This window comes from Haemaphysalis longicornis, unplaced genomic scaffold (assembly GCF_048455015.1).
Source record: "Haemaphysalis longicornis isolate Haplotype H1 unplaced genomic scaffold, Haemaphysalis longicornis Haplotype H1 scaffold_2, whole genome shotgun sequence".
In the NCBI taxonomy this organism is placed as follows: Eukaryota; Metazoa; Arthropoda; class Arachnida; order Ixodida; family Ixodidae; genus Haemaphysalis; species Haemaphysalis longicornis.
Window position 1 is genome coordinate 164,011,202 of NW_027526295.1, and position 20,774 is coordinate 164,031,975.

Sequence of the window (20,774 nt, forward strand, 5' to 3'; positions counted from 1 at the left end):
TGCGAATGGTGATTTCCGGACTCGAGCCAAATAAGTAGCGAATAGCAATCAAGTCGAATGAAATGTAACCGAATACAAGTCGGTGACGAACGCGCATTCTTTTACGTTTGTCTGTCTCCTGTTACGCCGTTCTGTTCGTTTTATTTCAGGTAGCGCCACGTTACTGCCCATCCCATTCAATCTTAAACCTCCCCCCTCCCTTATCAAACACAATTCAATTAAAAAGACTATGAGGTGGGCATTGCAATCTTGGCATATCATACTGAGGGTGTTTAAGCGTCGTTGTTCAATCCGCTTGCACATGCGCAACCACCATTCCGCCTCAATGTCTGGCTTTCTTTACCCAACACGCACTATAAATAAACTTTGCACTGGACTCAATTGGGCCGGATACCTTCATTACGCGTGCCACTTCGCGGACTTTCGGTCGTTTAATTAGAATTAATCTGCATAAGCTTCGCGGTTAAATTGCAAGCGACAAAGGAGAGTTCTTGGAAGATGTGCATGCCTCAAACACACACACACACACGACAAACCCTGCGTTCGCCGGCGTGTAATCTCCTTAGCCTCAGTGACCTTTCTAGATGCCGAACGTCCGTATTTTTAGAAGACGCGTTCTTTTTTCCGCTTCGCATAGGCAAATAGGTTCATCTCGTGCTCCGCGCGGCCTGGGAAGAGGTTCGCACAGCCGTGAAACCGGAATTCGCGCACACTGCAAAGCAGTGTCAAGCTCCGCAGAATCGGATCGAGGAAAGCAGGGTACATTTATAAGCGGAAATGTAGCTGGAAACCCAGCAGCACGCTCATGCAGGGACGCAAATTAATGACGTGAAGGGCACAGAAGCTCCGTTAGGTTACCGCAAACCGGAATATATTTGCGTGCGCACGAGCGACTTGAGGGGAAAAAAAGAAATGGTGAAGATGTACTCACGGGCTCGAGTAAACCGGTGCGGATTGAAGTCGCGTGGCAAGGCACCACGGGGGTTAGACCAAACAGCCAAGATAAACCGGGATCCGACTGCCGCGTGTTTGCACATACCTCGTACAGCCTTGGATGTATCAATTTACTGGAGTAGATGATTACTTGTACGGCACCCGCAGTTCAGTTAAGTATGTGCAAAGGAGCCATTTTTATTTTCATTCGCTTCGCTCCATCGATCCGTGAATTCGTTTCGAAAAATCCGCGCGATCGCGTATGTTCCACAAGGGCGCAAGCGTACAGGGCTCAAGGAAATGATGCATGGCCCAGTTCAACTTGATTGATCACACTGTTTTGAGGACACCAGAGAGCAGATATTGCGATATTGGCGTAAAGTGAAAGTGGGAAAGCGCGAGTCGATTCTTTTTTGATCTTTTGACAGCATCGTCTGTGGATCCGGAGTACCTGAATTCGGAATGTAGGAAAACGTGATGTATACACCGGGGACCGCGAATGCGTTTTTCAAAAGTTTACCTCAAACTACCTCATCTTTTTATCCATACTTCTGCGTATCCTGCAGCTTATATACAGCGTTGCGGGAACTAAAATGGAAATGAGATGCGTACTGAAATCGCAAATATGTTTACATCGCCATCCTTGGCGGTGTGCTGACACAGATTGCAGTATGGGGGTAAATATTCGGAAGAATAAGCTTTGACATCGGCCCCTTTTTTCCTGCATAATTATTTCGGGTACATTGCTTCAAAGCAGCTAGAAAAGAAAAGTGATCCGAGTCGCCTGTGAATGCCGCTGGAGGAGCAGCTAGGAAATTGAAAATCGTGGCATCGTGTAATGCTACATGTGACATGTTCGTTAGAGTTGGCAGTCACTTTAGATGTTATGTTTTCTTCGTTTTGACTGTATGGCAATTCGCCGCTTTCGTTAGCCGTCTTATTATACACAGCTATTTTGTTTTCTAACCAAAGCTCTGTAAAAACTTTTGTTTTAGTTTCAATAAAGTTGCAACACCGATTTTGTTGTGGTTTTATAAATTACGTCTATTTTGTGCCGAAAGCTATTTAGCATCTGTTGTTTTAGTGTAAAACTGAGTTACAACAGCGACTCTGTAGTGGTTTGGTAAATGACGCCATACATCGTCGGCCGCCCTCTAAATCTCTGCAGCCCGTGCGCAGATGCGTTTTCCCGCTGTCGATTTGACGATAACGCCCAAAGAGAAAAACAGAGGCGACAAAAACTCGGGCGAGGACATTCGGTCACGAAAACCAACAACTCCCACAACTACCCCACCTCCCTGATAAGGCTAAACCGTAGATGTCAGAGTGCAGGCGCATCCAATACTTGCCAAGTGCTTCTCAACGGCGCGCGCTAATCCCCTGCATTCAACGCGCACGCGTGTACTAAGCACGCATTACGGAATCTAGAGCAAGCCGCAGAGCGCGCAGATAAGGAAAGAGACAAGACTGTCGCGACCCGGCGTCCTTGGACCGCATTCACACACACCTGCACTGCAAGCGCCAAGGTATGCGCCCGTCCTTATAAACGCCGCCATTAACGCCAAGACAAGCGAACGCCTCGCGTTTGCATATTACAGCTGCGATGGTACTCCAGTAAAATGTCCGGACCACCAATAGCGCACAGCTTGCGGAAGACGCGCATTCCTCCCGAGCCTGCTGCGAATTTTGATTCGCACGCAGCAGCTATACGGATGAACCGCACGCAGATGGGCTGCGCAGTTTTGTGTATACGGCGGCCGATCACCCGTGGAGCAGGTAACTCTCTTAATAAATCGCCGGCCCTCAAAACAGCGTAGATATGCAAGTTTGGGGGGAAAAAAGAAAGCGCGCGCGCCGTGTATACGGAACAGCGAGGGGGCAGGAACAGGTTAAATGCCAGCGAAAGGAAAGGGGGAGGTATAAAAGCAGCAGGAGGCACACAGGGCAGAGAGGACGGAAGCGTCTCTAACCCACATGCGCCGCTTGAGATGCGCAGCATCCGCACAGCCGTGCGCGTCGTGGGCCTACATCAAACCAACACCGCCAACATCATAAGGCCTGCTGAACTATCCCCTCGCTTCTGTTTTCTGCGAGACGGTACCTTCGAAAGTGCTTCCGCTTACCATCTGCTTACGCTTCCGTTCTCGTTAGGCATTACCTATACAGGATGGTCGTAACTGTGTAAGCGACGCGGTGCCCCGGCCTGTTGTGTAGGTGGCGTTGAGCTAAACGGATCTGGCAGTGCACGATTGTACGCGTTCTGCGCGGGATCCGTGTCCGGTGCCGGCCGCACTTCCGACGAGGAACCGGCCTCCTTGCACTGCGACGGCCGCTCAGAGTAAGTGGGCCCGAAAGAAAACGTGAGCCGAGTGGACAAAAAGCAACAGCGCCTGTGTACTCGTTTAACGTCTGAATTGGTGCGCACTTGCCATCGCTCGAGCGTTGGTGAAATCGCACCTCTTACCGAGAAATTTCCGACCCCTAGCGTCCGTGCAGCCGACGAAAGGTTTCTTCTCTCTTCTCGAACCGGTGGAGCGTGGTCACTACACATGCCAATTTTATGATTTATCAGCTCCCATTTTGCACGAAGCTGTTTGTTACCCACTTGCCTTCGTCTTTCGTGAGGCTTTTCGAAGGATGGAATATGCTTTGCGGCCAAACCAACATTACCACCAGGGGACCCATGAATCAACATGTTCGTCTTCGTGCTTACGTGAAAGGACGTGGCTTCTTAATGGAGGCGACGCGTCGCCGTATAAGGAGTTACACCGTAAGTGACGTCATAACCGAAAATGGGGTTACTTCTGATCAAAGCGTCTCATCCAGTGACTTCAGTGCCGTTCATTGCGGTGAAGCAGCAGATGGTGCGTAAGGGATACAGCGGTCGAAGAGTGTCCGAAACGAGCAGAGAATGCTCGTTTATAGCACCACAAATCCACCCCACAAAGGATGGCTGACCGCAACAAGCTCCACCGAAGAACAAAGGCAACTGGCTGCGTACATCAGGCAGCGGTTTGAAGGCGTCACCAGAGCTCCTCTGGAATCTGAGGACTAAGCAGGCCCCCGTGCATATATTTAATAAAAGAATCTCTCTCTCTCTCTCTCTCTCTCTCTCTCTCTCTCTCTCTCTCTCTCTCTCTCTCTCTCTCTCTCTCTCTCTCTCTCACTTATACTGCCCGCTGAATAAAGACGAAGAGAACGCGCCGCGACTAGGCATCCGGGACCGGGATGCTTCATTTTATTTAATTATACATAATGGCGATGCTATGTGTTTCATTTGTGTAATATGTTCCTTATTTATTGGTAAAATCTCCAATCTTGACAATTCAGAATGTACGCGTAGTCTCGTTGTTTATTCTTTGTCTAAGATAGGTAATGAAAAATTAGGTATCGTTCCTGCTAGCAGCTGCAATTAAGCTATTTCTGCGTATGGCATCAATGACAAAGGGTCCCATTGCAGTATATTACTCCAGGACCCCTTTCTGTATTAACTATGTTCTAGTGATGTACCTTTCTGTGACAACAATAAAGTTCTATTCTATTCTATTCTAAACCACCTCCTGGCGAACGCTTGCGCTCTTCTCCACCGCCTGCCTACGAGTGGCGGCCGCCCCACACGCGGCAACCAAAATCCTAACCAGCTTAACCACAAAAAAAAAAAAAACAACACGGAACGGATCACGCAAGAACGTGTAAGGTTGAACTCGAGGGACCCCGTTACGTTCATCTTATCTGCTTTCTATTTGCGCGCTTCGCGCGTGCGTTTCCCCAGGGTAGCTTCTCCAGCCCGTGGCAAAGGGTTATGTCCGTCCTTCTTTTGAAACCCCAGCGTTCGCCGACCCCCCTTCACGCCTCCGAAACCCTCCAGCCCCACGCTCTGTGCGCTTTCTTTTTTTTTTTTTCGGTTCCTTTTCGTGCACCGTTCCTCGTGATGAATCTAAAACGAGGCGGGCAAATCAAAGTCGGGACCGCGTTCGTGACTCCCCTTAATCAGGTCCCGGGCGATGCGCCATGTACACCCGGCGTGATGCGCGGACAGATCACACGCCGCGCCAGGGTTAGATAACAAGTCCAGCCGCGTTTGCTGATCGGAAGAGAACGTGGCGGAATTCGCAGAGCGTGCGGAGCGTTCCAATGGTGCCACTTCCGGCGTTATTTCCGCACGCACAAGGCGCTGTCAGTTCGTTTGCACGCCTGTTGCCTGTCACCGGCGACGGCCTGTGTGGGGTCTCGCTCCTCTCGGCTTCCGCGCAACCAGTGTCTTACGCAAGGGTGCAGATCGAAAGTCTATGGACTAAAGAATAAAACAAATTTAAACCATCTGAGTATCTTCTTGCGCTAAGGTGAATACGAAAAGGGCGTGAAAATCTGACACACATATCCGTAGTTGGGCTTAACAGTGGCGGAATATTCGCTCGTGTCCGTTTCAAAAAGTCCCATTCACGTCAGTTTCAGTAGTGGCGTACTTCCGGTTGCAGAGCCTCTGAAATGCCTCGACATGCACAAGCTTGTTTCTGAGTCATGTCCAGTCGTCTGTCTTCGGCCAATCAGGTCTTGCACGAAAGGGACACTTAAACGGACATGAAATGGACAAAACTCATAATTGCGCCCCTGCAGTGTTTAAAATATCGTACTTCGTTCGGTAAATCCCGCCATCCGGTAAATATAAGAGACCAGATAGCGAGGAAAAACAGCATTATATAAATAATTCGTGATTCTGCGTGATTTTTATTCAGTAAGATTTCACCGCGTAATTTCGAAACGGCTCTTATTGAATGCGTAAGCTTGCAGAGGATACATACAAAATAAATTTACGTAGTACCGTGGTTGCACATTAACTTCGTTAGCAACCTTATGTGGCTTACTCATCACGCAGCCTCTTATGAGATTCTAATAGATTTATTATGCAGATATTTTCATTTGTGGGTAAAATGCAGATTTTGCACAATATCCCCCTTTGATGTCTTTCGTAAAAATTGTGCTAAACCGCGCAGTTTTCTCCCCTACAATTTGTGATTACTAAAAATGATTGTGAGCGCCAAACTGACTGCAGCCCGCATAGAAACTCTTCCTGCAATGTTGAAATGCACTGAAAGCACAGCGCTTAGCATTAATTCCTAATCGAGAGCAAACATTTCACGTTATTGGGCCACAAAATTCTACTTATTTCGGTTACGGCGACCGAGGGCTTTCTTGGAAGTTCATTTCTCAAGCTGCGCATACCTGAAGGAAGTTGCCAAAAACATTTCTTGATTGTGGGGTTTAACGCACCGAAGCTACCAGGGCTGTGAGGCGCGCTGTAGCAGCGGGCTCCGGATTAATTTTGACCACCTGGGGATCTTTAACGTGCGCCGAGATCTAGAACACACGGGCGTTTTTGCTTTTCGCCTTTATCAAAAACGCTGGCACGGCGGCCGGGGTCAAACCCGCGTTAGGCTCAGCAGCACAACTCCTTAATCACTGGGCCCCCGCGATGGGTAGTTGCCAGAAACATAAGGACGGACATCGAAGAAAATTACTACAGTCGCTTCCTCGCACCAGCGTGCATCAAGTTCTCCGACGATGTTAATCTTATGTCTTGTCGTAGCAAAGACGAAGACTTGCTGAAATCGACGATATCATGGGATTTTTTGCAACCTAACTTTTACGGTGTTACCAGTTATTTAGTGTCAAAACTTAACACCACTTTGGAATATAAAACATAGAGTGTAAAAACAAAAATGAAGGTTTCTTGCAAGAACAAAAAAGCATTATACCAATTGATCTCGCAGTTCAACACAGCACCATGGTGATTGTATAGGTGCTCTGTGTGCTCGTGGAAGTTATCACCACTTCTGTTATTATGAAGGCCTCTAGTGCGCATTCATTCAGATTCTAGAGGAGGTATAGGCAGCCAGCGCCAGGAGAATGAACTCATCTGTTAGCATGCAGTGCGCACATTCAATGCATACGTTCATTCGTCAAAGGCGTCGTCAAAGGACAAAACGCTCGATCAACTCCTTCTTGAAGCGATACCCACCAACTGCACCGACAAGAGCGATTTGCTTTGTCGTTGCATGCCGTCAAGGCAGATTGATGCCGTAGCCTGAGAGGTGGCTAATAAACATAAGAAAGAAATGCGCGCTTAAGATGTCGAGACGTGATTGATGTACATTCGCTGTCGCCTTCCCACCTGCCAGCGGCACATTTTCTTTACCCCAGCTATCCAAGACCACGCAGGTAATTCCGGGAGGGATATAGGCAGTGTTTAATCGTTAAAAGCAATAAATATAGCGGCACGTGAAGGAAATAGCACATAGCCGAGGTGCCCCACCCAACGCTAAGCCCTGCAAGGCAACAGCGCGCCTGCAGGCCTAGCAGCGTAGCTGCCTTTTTTGCCCTATACAAAATTTGTGAAAGAAAGTGCATGCAGGCGTGTTCGCCAGTTTTCGTTGGTCTTATGCGAAGTAATAACGTCTTCTTGCATATATACGTGTGTTAAGTTCAAGTCTACGGTTGCATATCTCTGGGTCTTCCGTCTCCTCCATCCCTGAGGTGCTTTATGCAATGTAAAATCAGAACCATGCGCTTAAGTTGATCTCTCTCTCTCTCTCTCTCTCTCTCTCTCTCTCTCTCTCTCTCTCTCTCTCTCTCTCTCTCTCTCTCTCTCTCTCTCTCTATCTATCTATCTATCTATCTATCTATCTATCTATCTATCTATCTATCTATCTCTATCTATCTATCTCTATCTCTCTCTCTCTCTAATAAAATTTGTGGGCGTTTGCGTCCGCACATTTTTATTTCTGGCGTATGCATAAACAGCACATTAAAATTTTACAAATCTCCTTCATTTTTAGACTCGTTCGTACACCACCAACAAAATTTGGCAACAAAAAGAATGTGCAACTGAAACAGCACCATGGTCCATGTGTCGATTTCTGCTGCTCTTGCGAAAACAGGTTGTTTAATAGTTTCGACGGGAAAAAATGCCACTGCAGTGATTATTCCTGGCGTATACCCTAAATTCTACATTATTGGGTTTTATTCTTACGAGCGCCTTTAAGTCCTTTAAGTCGTTCCGTTACCGCGCGCGCGCTAAGGAGCTGAAAGCTTAATACATTTGTACATTAATAAATGTATTAATACACTTAATAATACAATCGCACGCGAACGGGAGGGCAGCGAATAGGCCACGATCAATCACAAAACCACCCACTTTACCTTAACAGGTGACACCGCTAAACCTTTCCGAGGTCGCGCACGTCTAAACCAAGAGACGGTGCCATTTTTCCCGCCTCCCAGATGGCCTGTCCGGTATTCCAATTTTCTCTGGGGCCCAACGTCGCTCTTACTTATAGTTCATAGGCTCGTGAATGGGTGAAGCGTAGAAAACGTCCCTCCGATCGAAGTCGTTGGGTTATATTTTCTTCTCATTGTCTTCCAGCGTTTTTATTGTTGCAATTACTGTTTTCTTTCAACCGGTCTTGCTGCGCCTGCTCCCTTTCCATTTTCGCCCAGAGCGAATCGGTCGACCTGTTCGGCTGGAGCGTTGGTTCGGCACGAGGCGACCTACACCCCGATACCCGGACACCTCAAGGCTTCTCGTTAGCCGCCCCGGTAAACGCCTTTTCCGCGATCCGCCGTACTCGGTTGTCTGCCGAGTGGCCTATATGCAGCGAAAGGGCAGTTTTGCTTGTGCAAAGCACGTGATTGTGGGGTCTCGCCAAGACAGCTTGTTTTGACAACTCTAGAGTGTGACGTGATTCCGAGCTTAAATAAACATTGCTGGATTGACTGGAGACAGGCAGGCTGTGTGACACGGCAATCACGCTGCAAAAAAAAAAAATACTGAATATCCTTTTTGTGGCAGCAATTATCGGATTTAGAGATGCCATCAGTGTAGTCAGTGTGAGCTTCTTATTAGCCCAAATAATTTTAGTTCGTTTTAGTTGGGTTTACGGCGATGGCCTAGGCAAACCGAAAATATCTGAAATTGCAAAGGGAATACCTTTAATTTACGTTGCTCCATACCCTGCACACTCTACCGCTTGGATTGCTCCCACACTTCTTCCCTCATCCCCCTCCCCTCCCCCATCCATGAGCAGTGGGAAGGCATGCTAGCCAACCAGGACCCCGGCCATCAGCTTCGACTAGTCAAAAGGGCCCACCAGGCAGCTAGCGCATTAGGAAGAGCTTCTGCATTAGGAAGAGCTCCCATTGCCATCGGTCCAAAAATTAACTAACGATTGTCCTAATAAAGTTTACTCTCCTGCTCGGAATAGCTATAAAAACGAAGCAAAGGCAACTGGAACGTATTTTAAAAATGGCTGCGACTCGGCTCAGCTAACCCTGGATATGCAAAGCGAATGCTTGGCTTAGCCTGGTTAAGTCTTGGTTTTACTTGGTTAACCCTTGATTTAGCTGTAACTATCATACTATTTGTCCAAAGCCTGCCTTTGTGTACGGTTGTGGTCCCGCTGTAGCGTTTTCCGAGCCGAACAGCTCGCCGGGCGACATCCTCAGGGTGATCTGATGCCGCTTGCCGACGACGGCTCAAATACCTCCAGCTCCCACGCCACGCTCAGAGAAGACGGCCCGGGCTAGCTCTCATTTATGGCCAAGCTCGAATGCAGGCTGCGAGTCGCGTGGCCAGGCGCAAACCAGCTGCGGAGAGCGCATACGCCGAGCCGGCAGCGGAGGCGAAAGCGGCCGTCGGCGGAGCTCGGCCCGGCGAGTCAAGTGATGTGTTGCGAAGTGTACGGCGCAGCTGCGGTCAAATGAAGGTGAAATGTACCGCGACGGTGAAACCACTCGACGAGATTAGTAAAGCTTCGCTTTAAAAAGAACGAAGAAAGAAGAGCTCGCTGCACCTGGCACTGCAACAGCGTATGTCATGGCAGCTCCCAGAAGAGCGTTCCGTTCCAGTTTTAAATGCAGAGCATTTCAGTAACTCACGATGTCACCCGCGTTGCCCCGTCGTAGTCCGCACCATCGTTGTCCGCGCCCCTCCCCCTACACTATATAAAAGAAAATACTATCCGGCGCCAGGTTTCGATCCCTCGACCCTGCGGGCGGAACGCAATGTACGTGGTGCTCTACCCACTGCGCCACAAAGCCGACACAGAATGGGACGCTACGAACGCGCCTTATATCGTTGACTCATTCAAATGACTGCTGACGAGCGCTCTCTCGTCAGCAGTTGCCACAAGTGCGACAACATTAACGTAACGCAAACTACTTAACGTCGTGCGCACCCGGAAATGCTCTGCATTTGATCGTGCCCCTGGCGAGGGGGATGTTTTTTTCTACCCTTTTTTCTTGGAGTGCATGGCCTATTGTAATATTGAAATCGAGTTGATTGGTGGGTTGCATTTTTTACAGCGCATGTTAGGAGCCCTTCGGCCGTTGTCTGTCGTCGTAGGCAGAAAAATTCTTAACTCGCCGCTCCCCTACACGTTAGTTAAGAGCGGGTGGAAACTATGTTTATGTGGGGGGATAATTCGTCTCCTTATCAGTAGTAGAGTAGATGAATATCCTTATCACCGCCTTTTATCATCTGCCCCTCGTTGAATTGAAGGGATTCTGCGATCAAATGATGCTCGGCTTCTGTGGTCGATCATTTGTTTACAGATCAATGTGCGCTGATTTCTTATATTGGTAATTATTATTATTATTATTATTATTATTATTATTATTATTATTATTATTATTATTATTATTATTATTATTATTAAAAGATAAGCAGCGGCATGGCAGCTCTCCAAGCTGCGAGTTCTTGACGTATTTCGTTGAATACAAATGCCATGATGGAATCAGAATTTTTTTTTTTTTTGCCCATAGGCAAGGGACCGTTTAACAAGAACTACCTATGTTTTATTTTCACGTGATTTGCTCGCCTGCCATCAGTAGTTGCACCGTTCAATGCTGTTCATCCCAAGGACGCGGGTTCTATTCCAGGCCGCGGCGGCCGCATTTTTTTATGGAGGCGAAAAGCAAAAACGGCAGTGTGTTCGATATTTCGGCGCACGTTAAATATCCCCAGGTGGTCCCGGAGCCCTCCACTACGGCGCGCCTCATCGTCTGTGTAGCGTCGACGGATTAAACGTCACAACCAAACCAAATCAAATCACGTCTACCATTTCCGCGACTTACATTTCTCCAATGGTTGCCATATCCATTTACCCTGCAGTTTTCGGGATCGCGTGGGCAGAGGAGTTTCGGTCAAAGTCATCATTGGGGCCGGTAAAAGAAAAGTTACGTCGACGTCCCCCCGAAAGCAGCACGGCGACCCAGGATATTTTTTGGCCTTGACGCCCTTCCCAAGCCACCAACCGGACAGCTGATGTACGCCAGCCTGGCAATTAACACAGATTGAATAACGATATATGATTCCGCGTTCGAAGGGACAAACCTTTTTGATTGTGTAATTACGTGTTTTGTTTCCTTGAGCAGCTGATTACGAGGTATTTTTGGCAGCAGCCACCGACGTAACTCTCCTAACCGATGAGTGAAAGCGCCATGCATGCCCGCCCCCCTGTTGGCACCATCTCCTCGACGTACAAGGCCTTAATTGACTCTATACTCCTACCACGCGTGAAGTGCACACGCGTACTGCCTGGGCCGCACGTATGGCTAGACTACGGCATCCATAGCTAAACAACCATTAGACAACGACGCCAAGCCTTACTTTGTGGTAGTGGTTGGTGGTCTGAACAACGGGACCAGCACAGCGAGGAGGTATATTCTGCCAAAAATAACGTTATCAGAAAACCTACGGCTTCACTGAGTCCTTGCGAGAATACGATACGATGAAGAAAAAGGAAGTTATTAACGCGGGCTTGAGGCACCCAGCGAGAGGAAATACGAAGTGTAGCGAAAACTCGCACACGTCTTCTCGCCTGCGCGGTGTTCGCTAATTGCGACACACCTAACGGTCAGACGCAGCTTAATTCTCGCTCATCGTCAGTCGCTTTTCCTAAGAATCGCTTTATGCGGACCAGGAAGTCGCCCTTTCGCGCCTCGATGGCGCAGGCTGCATACGTAAGGGCCGCGGTAGCAGTAAGCGGCGGCGGTAGCCAAGACATCACGCCGCAAGGCAACAACAGTCGCCGGAGCGGCCGGCTGTAACACCAGGCCGGTTAGCGCGGTCGGCACCGCACACTTCGCCCCGGGCGCCATCGCACCGTCGCCGACGGGGCACTGGGCGCGCTCGTGGTGAGAGGCGCACATGATTACTCCGTATTCAGGGCGCACGCTGAGCCGGCCAGCCCGTCGCACCGTTGCTGGCCGCCGTCCAGGCAGTAGGAGCCAAGGTCGTAGGAGAGGGCCCAGAAACCACCTCCCTCCGATTCTTTCTTTCCGCTTTTAACAGCCGGTTCACGGCGTGGTTGTGTACGCCGATCGCCAGTTTTAGCTTCGCTGATCGCTTCAGGAGTCTATACATTTCACCGCGAAGAATCTGCTGACTGTTCGTTCCAATCTGAGCGAACCATCTCTGGTCTTTGCAGTGCACTGGTTTCAGTACGCAGTTCACGTGGCGTCCTTGAAGCCTGTTTGCTCCGCACTGCGGGTCAATTGCTGATCCATGCGCCAGATTTGTTGGTACTTAGTGAAAGCAAGCCAGTTCATGGCTGGTGGGTATTTTACAGCGCTAGTGGAAAAGAACCATGTGCACTAACGGAGGACTGGGTACTGCTGTGGAAGCGGTCGCAGCTGCAGAGTTGATTTGGTAGCGGGAACTGTATTTCTTAGCGAAGAGGGAATGTCGGAATGGGCGTATTGTGGCTTCCTTTCTGAAGGCTGTAACTTTTGCGAGCAATGACCAGCTGCAATGATTCAATAGCACACACAGCGCTGAGAAAGAAACGTGCCTGTGTCATTGTCATGGACGGAAGAATAAAAATGACCGAAGGATAGAAAGTGCCGAACAGAGCGATGTCTTCCGCACTCGGAATCTTTCATTGGAAGAAATAAAAACCGGGCCATCTCCACTAATGTGAAACCTGAGGAGGAGCGAAGCATTCAGTGTATAAGAATTCTTGGCGCCTTCGCGTTTTTGCCCTCGAAGATGAAACCGTTGGAGGTTGAAGTATACAGCTTTGCTGTAAAAAACTCGTGTATTTGAAGCACGAAGTGTTCTAGCGCGAGGCGTTGGAAAACAAGTGTCTCGGTGTGTTCTTTTAGTACGTGTTTTTGCCCACGGAGATGAAACGTTCTAGGGTAAGGTGTTGGAAACGAGTGTCCCGGTGTGTTCTTTTTGTGCTTGTTACATTCTAGCGCAAGGCGTTGGAAAACGAGTGCCCTGGTGTTTTAGTACCATGACTACATGAAACGACGACGACGACAGGAGACGCCGACAGCCCGACCCCCTAAGGGGTTTCGCTCCTGTAAAAGCAGCAGCAGCGTATTTGTAACCCGTTTATTTTACGTCTCCGAGGGCATTCAAAAGGTTACAGTTGCGATGCCGGAGCGTGTACGATGAAAGTACCCAGCCTCCGACAGAAGCTTTCCTTACATTTCCACCAAGCAAGACAGCTGAAACAGCAATTTGAATAAACTAAACTGCTGGCAAACAATTTTTCACCTGTCACTTTAAGTGCACGCATAGAGATAGAGGTCTTTCCTGTAAGCTTATCTAGGTATTCGAACGACCTCGCTTATATTGCCAGGTATACGCTCCCGCGCGCTGAGTCGGTGAATACACGGTGCAATCACTGCCCCTACTTCACCACGACAGCACCACTATTTGGCAAAGAATGAACCGTAATCACGAACATCCAGGACTATACTCACGTAAGTGTGCCAGCTGCCAATTACCTTGCTTCTCAATTCGGGCTTGATTATCCGCTTGACAACTACGTCCGGCTCGTTTAGCACCGCATTGAACGTCGCAATGTGCACGCCGGACACCTACGGCGCCCGGACGGCTCGCCCGTTTAGCATAAGCGCTTTCTCGCCGACGTGGTCGCTTCGAGGCTACGGAAAAATGCCGCAGGCGGCAGAGGATCAGCAGTCTTAACGCATGAAAAGGTGCCACCATTAGGACACCAGAGATCTCCACTCACTTGTGCATGCGTGTGTGCACTGGGGTGCATGTTTATTATGTTCATGTCGTGCAGCGGAAGCGTCCCATTGCTGTCAACCTATGTTACATAGGGTGGTTCGTTTCCGGCTAAAACCCGATTTTACCCGACTCTTTCACCCCGAACATGTTTAAGGAGAATCGGGTTACACCCGATTTCTCCGCGAATGGACCTTTTCAAAGTAGCGAGATGCACAATCGTGCGGGGACGGTCCCCCGTTCTCAACCGGTACTTGCTGGAAGCAGGCCCCACAAACACAGTTTCCCAACTCGTTAAGTATTGGCATGACTCTACCACTCCCTACCTCAGGCTGGCAAATGCTGAATTGTTGTGCCCAGCTAGTGGAAGCTGTGTTGTCGAGAGAACTTCCTTCCAGTTGGGATACGTTGAGCGATCAGACAGTTCACTAATGAAGACCGCCATGTTTCGCAAGCAGATGACAATGTATGTAAACAAGGATGAGCGAAAAATGGATGAACAACTTTCCGTGAATAAAATGTTTCATTTCTTAAAAGTTATCAATGTTCTTTACTGTCATCATCACTGATTCATTTTAGAACGAATGCCAAATTTCGTAGAGCATTTTCTAAAAAAACCCTGATGGCCCCCCGATTACTTGCTTAAAATAAACACTGCAGTATTAACGCGTTAGAGTTGAGAAGCTCATGATGGCGTCTAAAATAAACTGAGTCTATTACTTAGTACACCCGATTTAACCTGAAAAACCCGAATTTCGGAATTGTTTTACAAAAAATCCCGAGTTCTCCCCGATTATCGGTTCAAAAAATAGCACCCGATTTTTACCCCCCCCCCCCCCCCCCCGATTTAAAAAAAAAATTACACCCAAAGACGAACAACTTTACCTATGTACCAGCTTCACGCGGCGGCTTTCCGTGTTGTACCCGGCGGTCAGTGTACACAGACTGTACGGTATGCCTGCCTATGTACCCACTGTGGTAGCGGCTTTTGATGGTACATTGCTATCGTTCAATTAGGAAGGAAGTCTGTTGTTTTATTTTTTTGTTCTTCATACTTTAATAGCCAAACAACAAACGAAAGTCACGAAAAAAGCCACCACCTGCAGATGTAAGCATGTTAGCAAGATCTCCCCCTCACAGCATGGAATATTATGCAATCCCTGGGTTATGCCCTACATTGCGTCACCTAGCGCTCGTGTTGATTGTATACATACATCATAATCGCCGTATATGAACGCCGCAAATTTGGCAGGCCGGTACCAAACGGCAGGTCACTAGGTCAGGAGAACGACGTGACACAACTGCTTTACCTTGATAAGTGGGGCACTTTCAGCGCTTTCTGAAGTTTTACGCAATGAGCTATATATACCATAACGTGTTTCCTCCTATCGCGGCGATAAGTGCCGCTGCAAGAATTTTCTCAATAAATAAACTAATGGAAGATTAATTGGCCTATTCTCAGAATGTGTGACCATCTGATTCCTCTCCCTCGCTTAACTCGAGTCGCGGCCTCATGCGCACGCCTTGATCCGCCTTTAGAAGCCTGCAACACGGCGTTTCTCGCACGCCCCTCGCACGTTGTGTCAACCGTGCTTTTGCGTTGTAACCGCCTCAGCCGCTCCCGAGACGCCTCCGTCGCTCCTTTTGTTGCTCACCAGTATCGACGTTTCGTCACCGACAATCAATCCTATTCCATCCACTTTTGCCGACTCGGCCCTGCGCTCGTCGCACACTCCATTTTACTCTGGAACGCCGGTTGGTTGGCGCACCGCTTCCGGAGAAAGGACAGCAGCCGCTCGACGTAGCGCCACTGCTCAGTCAGCTTGGCTTGACGTCACCTCTCTCCGAACTCGCCCCGTCGTACTCTGTTGTTGTCACTGGCTGATCGACGGCGCAAATTTACCGACATAAGCCACTTGTTTCTCATGCAATAAAATGGGCAGCAACATGCATACACATGCGGCAACGCAATCCCAAAAGCCTAATGCCCATTCGGTTGTACGTGTACTATAATGATGTAAAGTGGGGAGCCAAAGAATCCATGGCAGGTCATTTCCTGTCCAAATAATATTGTTTTGCGTTAATAATCAATACCTCGTATGGTTGCCACCAACTAAGACATCTCTGTTATGTTGCATTTTATTTTTACTTTCTAAAAATTTCCAGCCTAGCGTTCAAGCAAAACCAAACAAAACACCATCGCTTGCCATCAAAGCGACTTTGTGTGTTCCCTTTGCATTGCGTAGTTCGTATACAGTCAGAAGCTCACCCAACGCAAGAGACGCTTAGCCGTCACCGGTCCACCTCTTCACCACGATGGCAGTGAGTAACCGGTCACCGTAATGAAATAGAAAAGTACACTAATAACGAAGGTCATGAGTTAACGAAAGAGCACGAAAAATGCGGCTCCCCCCAATGTGTGTAGGTTGCATCACATCCCGTAACGTCACATCGCAGATACCATGTTTGTGCCAAATCTCGCAGGTCACACGCAGTTCTTCGTCAAATAGGCTCTGGGCGCAGCGATCGGTCATTCCGCTGCTCTGTGGCATGGCAAACTTGCAGTAGTGTTTCTTTTGTTTTTGCTTTGTTTTTTGCACATGGAGTAAAGCGGGGATGTAAACCGCCCGTTCGCGGCACGTCACAAATCACTACACACACTACGTTGGTAGTTGTATACGAAATAAATTCACACAAAAATAACATTTCTAGAGACGCCGCTACGCATACTGATATAGCGTACACAGAAGGCAATTCCTTAGCAAGATCCCTTTCCACATCCCATCGCATCGGTCTGGTCTATGTACCATTATAAAAGCATCCTCAATAACAAGTCGCACCCTCTCCGCCCCCAGGGAAAGGGATGCATGCAATGCGCTGAAGATGAGCGTGTGAATCCTCGTCGCGGATGCATCGTGCGCAGGGGCGACCTTGTTTCCCGGTCGCTTCCAAACAATGCGAGCGGCCGCACTCACTTTTTCCTCGCCCGGCATCCTCTTCCTCTTACAGCAGCGGCGCGCGGGCATTTATCAAATAACATCCGTAGCCCTACGAAGGGCCCCCGAAATAGTATACACTGCAGCTGCAGCCCAATCATTTCGCCACGGCGCCGAGGCGTTTGCGAGAAAAAAAAAATATGCTTGTTCCCTGTCCCAGCCCAAAGTGGCCCCTACGTCTCGTCGTCCTGCGCGAGAGTCCGCGGCGTGCATTGTATTTACCGCACACACATCGCGTGCTCGGAAGAAGAACGGTCGCGCTCCATCGCTGGTGCCGGTTCCGATGCGTCCAGCTCCCCTCGAGCGCTTTTCCGAGGCCTCGCGCCATATATATACGGGGGTATATATATGCAAGCCAGCGAAAGAAGTACGGCCGTTCTTGCCTCACTGACGTTTCAGCTTTCCGGTTGATCAAGCAGCCCCCTCGGACGGCTGCTGCTTCGCTAGCGCGAGATTTGTTATTTCGCCGCCCCCTGTTTGTTCCGTCATCTTCGTAGGCGCGAGCGTTGCCTCCCAGAAGCCTCGTAATCTTCCCGCTTTAACTTTGTGCGGCCTGGTGCATTTTCTCCGCATATTCCATTTTGCCTACACGAAAACGTTCTGCCTACAGGTTGAATATAGTAAACTACAAACAAATAGATCATCACAGTCAAAAGTGAAACTGGAAGCATCGTTCATGGCCACCCGAACTGGCAGGTGTAATCATGTTTAGACAGCACATTCGCAACCGAATACGCACTCGTTACGCGAGTGACGACATTTTAAACCACGCGGTGAGCTCAGAATACAACAGCGTGGTTCCGAACGTAGCCAAACTGCCATCGTGCTAACGACTGTTTTTTTATCTCTAAAGTAAGCTTGAACGTCACCTCCCTCCCCCTTCCCCCATTCCCCTCCCCCCTTTCTACAGTCATAACCGAACAACCCTTCAGCGAATTTTTCTTTTTTTTTTTATGTAGAGTCGAAACACCAAGAAGTGTGTATATACTGTCGTATGCTCTTTCAGTAGTTCGCTGTTGCACACACATCTGGCCGCACCACTGGAGAGACACTTCAGATCATTATGCAACTTAAAACCCGATATGCACAGCACAGAACGTCGACGGACGGCCGTCGTTGAGCCCAGTTAACGCCCGCCAAAGCATTTCACTGCACTTTGAGGATTGCGAAATTAATGGCTGCCTTCCTCTTCTTTTTGACTTACTTCGCGCTTCATGCTGCGTGAAAAAATCCCGCGAGTAGGTAGCCAGCTGACGGTAAACCAGAACGTGTTTTTTTTTTCTTTACATACGCGCGCGAAGAAAGCAGTGGTGACAGCGGATGGCATGATTGCTGTCCAGTTTTCCTACGGGCGCTCTCTCCTAAAAGGTAAGTAAACTTTGGGGTATCCGCGAGTTGTGGATAACCGAGAGTCACGTCGTAGAAAAAGTGAAGCCCTGAGAATTTTAAATGTGAGGATATCATACTTGTCAAAAGACGTTAGGCCGACGAGCGTAACGTGTTGCAGTAACCGTAATTATTGCACCCAGGTTACAACCACATGATTCGTGTACGATATTTATAGAGTTGTTTACTTCCGGGCATTACAATCTCTCGCTAGTTTAACCCTGTCACCCACATAAAATCGTCGTCATAGTTACTGAAACACGAGAGCGTTTTTTTTTTTTTTCAGCCTCTAAGTCACACGTCATATGGCTAAAACATCCGTACGTCGAGAAAGTAGATTTTCCACACTTGCGTTATCTACAGCAGCCTTTGCTCGTGACGAAGTTCCGTTAATGAAAAAAAAGTTAAAATTACGGTGTTCGTGTTAGTTAAGCTTGACGGTGTCCGTACGTCGCCAGTGAAGCTGCACGTTGTTGCCAACAAAAGGCGCTATAATGCAACCTTCAGCAACTTTATGCATTGTATAGACCCGACAGATAAAATTTTGGCGACTGGATAGCGTTTCGCACGTACCATCAGCGGTTGGTTTTATCGCGCATCTCCACTTACAAAAATCCCAGCTAGCTGTCAGTCAACTTGTAAAGCTATGCATGTTAAACCGGAGAGAAATAAGGGGGTTCATCCGTTTATTCAGCGCCCTGGAGCTGCTGGGTTAAAAAATGCGTGATAACATTTTTTTATTGTTTTATGTCAGACTTGCGAGTAAGTTGCTTTAGATGTTCGAAGGGACCTGTAATCGTGACATATCAAACCAACGGCACCCGTATCTCCTCATAGAAATACATTCGAACCCAATTTTTTAGTCGATTTCGTCTTTTTTTACTGAGAGACCGTCACGGACAGGCACGCGGTACTGACCGAGCGATGCTCCATGGCGAGGCACTGAGACAGTTCACGACTGGACCGTGAACTGTTTTAGTGCACGGGCGCACCAACGTATAGACGCTCTTGACTTATTGTCGTTCCTTGCCCTCACGTGTGGCCCCACATTGGGCGCCACATGTGGTTGCGGAGCCCTACAAACCGACCGTGACCACCGGGAACGACACAAAGGCAAGCGCAATTATACGTCATTACGCTCATCCGCAGAACACAGACAACTGAGCCAGCACGGCGGATTAGCGCACGTCTCGTCAGTATATAGGTCAGAACAAGTCGGCTCTGTAGTCCACCACCTCCGGCTTCCTCAGAAAAGGTAAGAGCGAAGTGATTCTTCTATGCACATCGAAATATAAGTAGGGCGCGCTTCAAAAATATCACTTCGGCTCACCTCAGAAGAGGAAAGAAGTCGCGGTGGACCTCAGAAGGAATCACGGGGAAAGCGTTGGGGGCAAAATCCAATTTCTTACGCCATCGCAGGCATTGGCGCCGGCACGAACGTCGTTGACTGCGGCGGCGGGTAATCCACCGACACGGGAGCGCACCACATTCGACGAGGAGCACGGCAATAGACCACTACCACATCCGGCAATCGTCAATCCGACGTGCAAAAACGTCACCAAGCATGGCACACAGCGTGCCTCCACTCAGACGCTCTTTTCCGATTCACCAACAATGCATCGCCGACAGTTCCGGAGATTAGGCGTGAGAATTTTGCGCGCTAACGGCACCAGCAGCAAACACGTTCTCCGTTAACACGGGCGGCGTGGGGATGGGGAGGACGCGCCGCATCGGACCGCCTTTCTTCCGCTTGTAGCCGCGCGCGCGCGTGAACATCCGCTCCGGCGGCAGCACTGAAAAGCCCGCACTGCTCAGTTCGCCCCCTAATTGTGTCGGAACTGGCGGATTAGGTAAGAGGAGAGGCGCAGGGAGCCAGAAAGGAGCTGCGGAAAAAAAAACAAAATTCGAGCGATTCTATCCGATCCGGTCGCGGAGACTTTCTCCTCCGACCACTTTCCCCCCGTTCAATTCTATAGCCCCTTTCCCCAACCGCTCTCCTTTGGCAGCGTCTACCGGCTTCTCGCGCCCTCTCCCCCGGACTGAACTTGGAGAGCAGCCTCTCCAACTTTCCTCGCCTCTCTTCATCCCTGCATTACGGCCGTACCCCTTTCCGCTGTCCTCGCTCCCCTGCTCTCGCTTACCCAGCGCGAGCCTTCTTTCCCGTTTTGATCGCGAACATGTGTAAGCGAACCGGGGAGGTTTTCGTTTATCGGAGGCTGCTGCTGCTGCTGGCCGAGGAGAGTACTGCGCGGACGACCTCTTTCGCTCCCACACATATCGTGTCCCGCATCAGGCGAGCGATCTTTTTATTTCAGGGCACTCGGTGTAACGCGCGACCGTCGGGACGGAGGAAAACCCAAGTTGCCGAGCGAGGACCGGTGTACAAAATCGCTCGGATGATAAGGATGCTCGCTCTGACT

At 49.1% G+C, this 20,774-nt stretch overlaps 1 protein-coding gene across 2 annotated transcripts in view; it reads right to left on the minus strand.

Moving 5' to 3' along the window:
* The window catches only part of LOC144169424 (uncharacterized), a 122,936-nt gene that overhangs the window by 94,396 nt on the left and 7,766 nt on the right, over positions 1-20,774 (minus strand). Inside the window, exon 1 of one of the 2 annotated variants that reach the window (XM_077698560.1) lies at positions 19,685-19,841. The exons of the other annotated variant lie outside the window; for it this stretch is intronic. The gene's annotated coding sequence lies outside the window, so the exon portion shown is untranslated. Of the gene's footprint in view, positions 1-19,684; positions 19,842-20,774 lie in introns of those variants that run through there. 2 annotated transcript variants of the gene reach the window in all.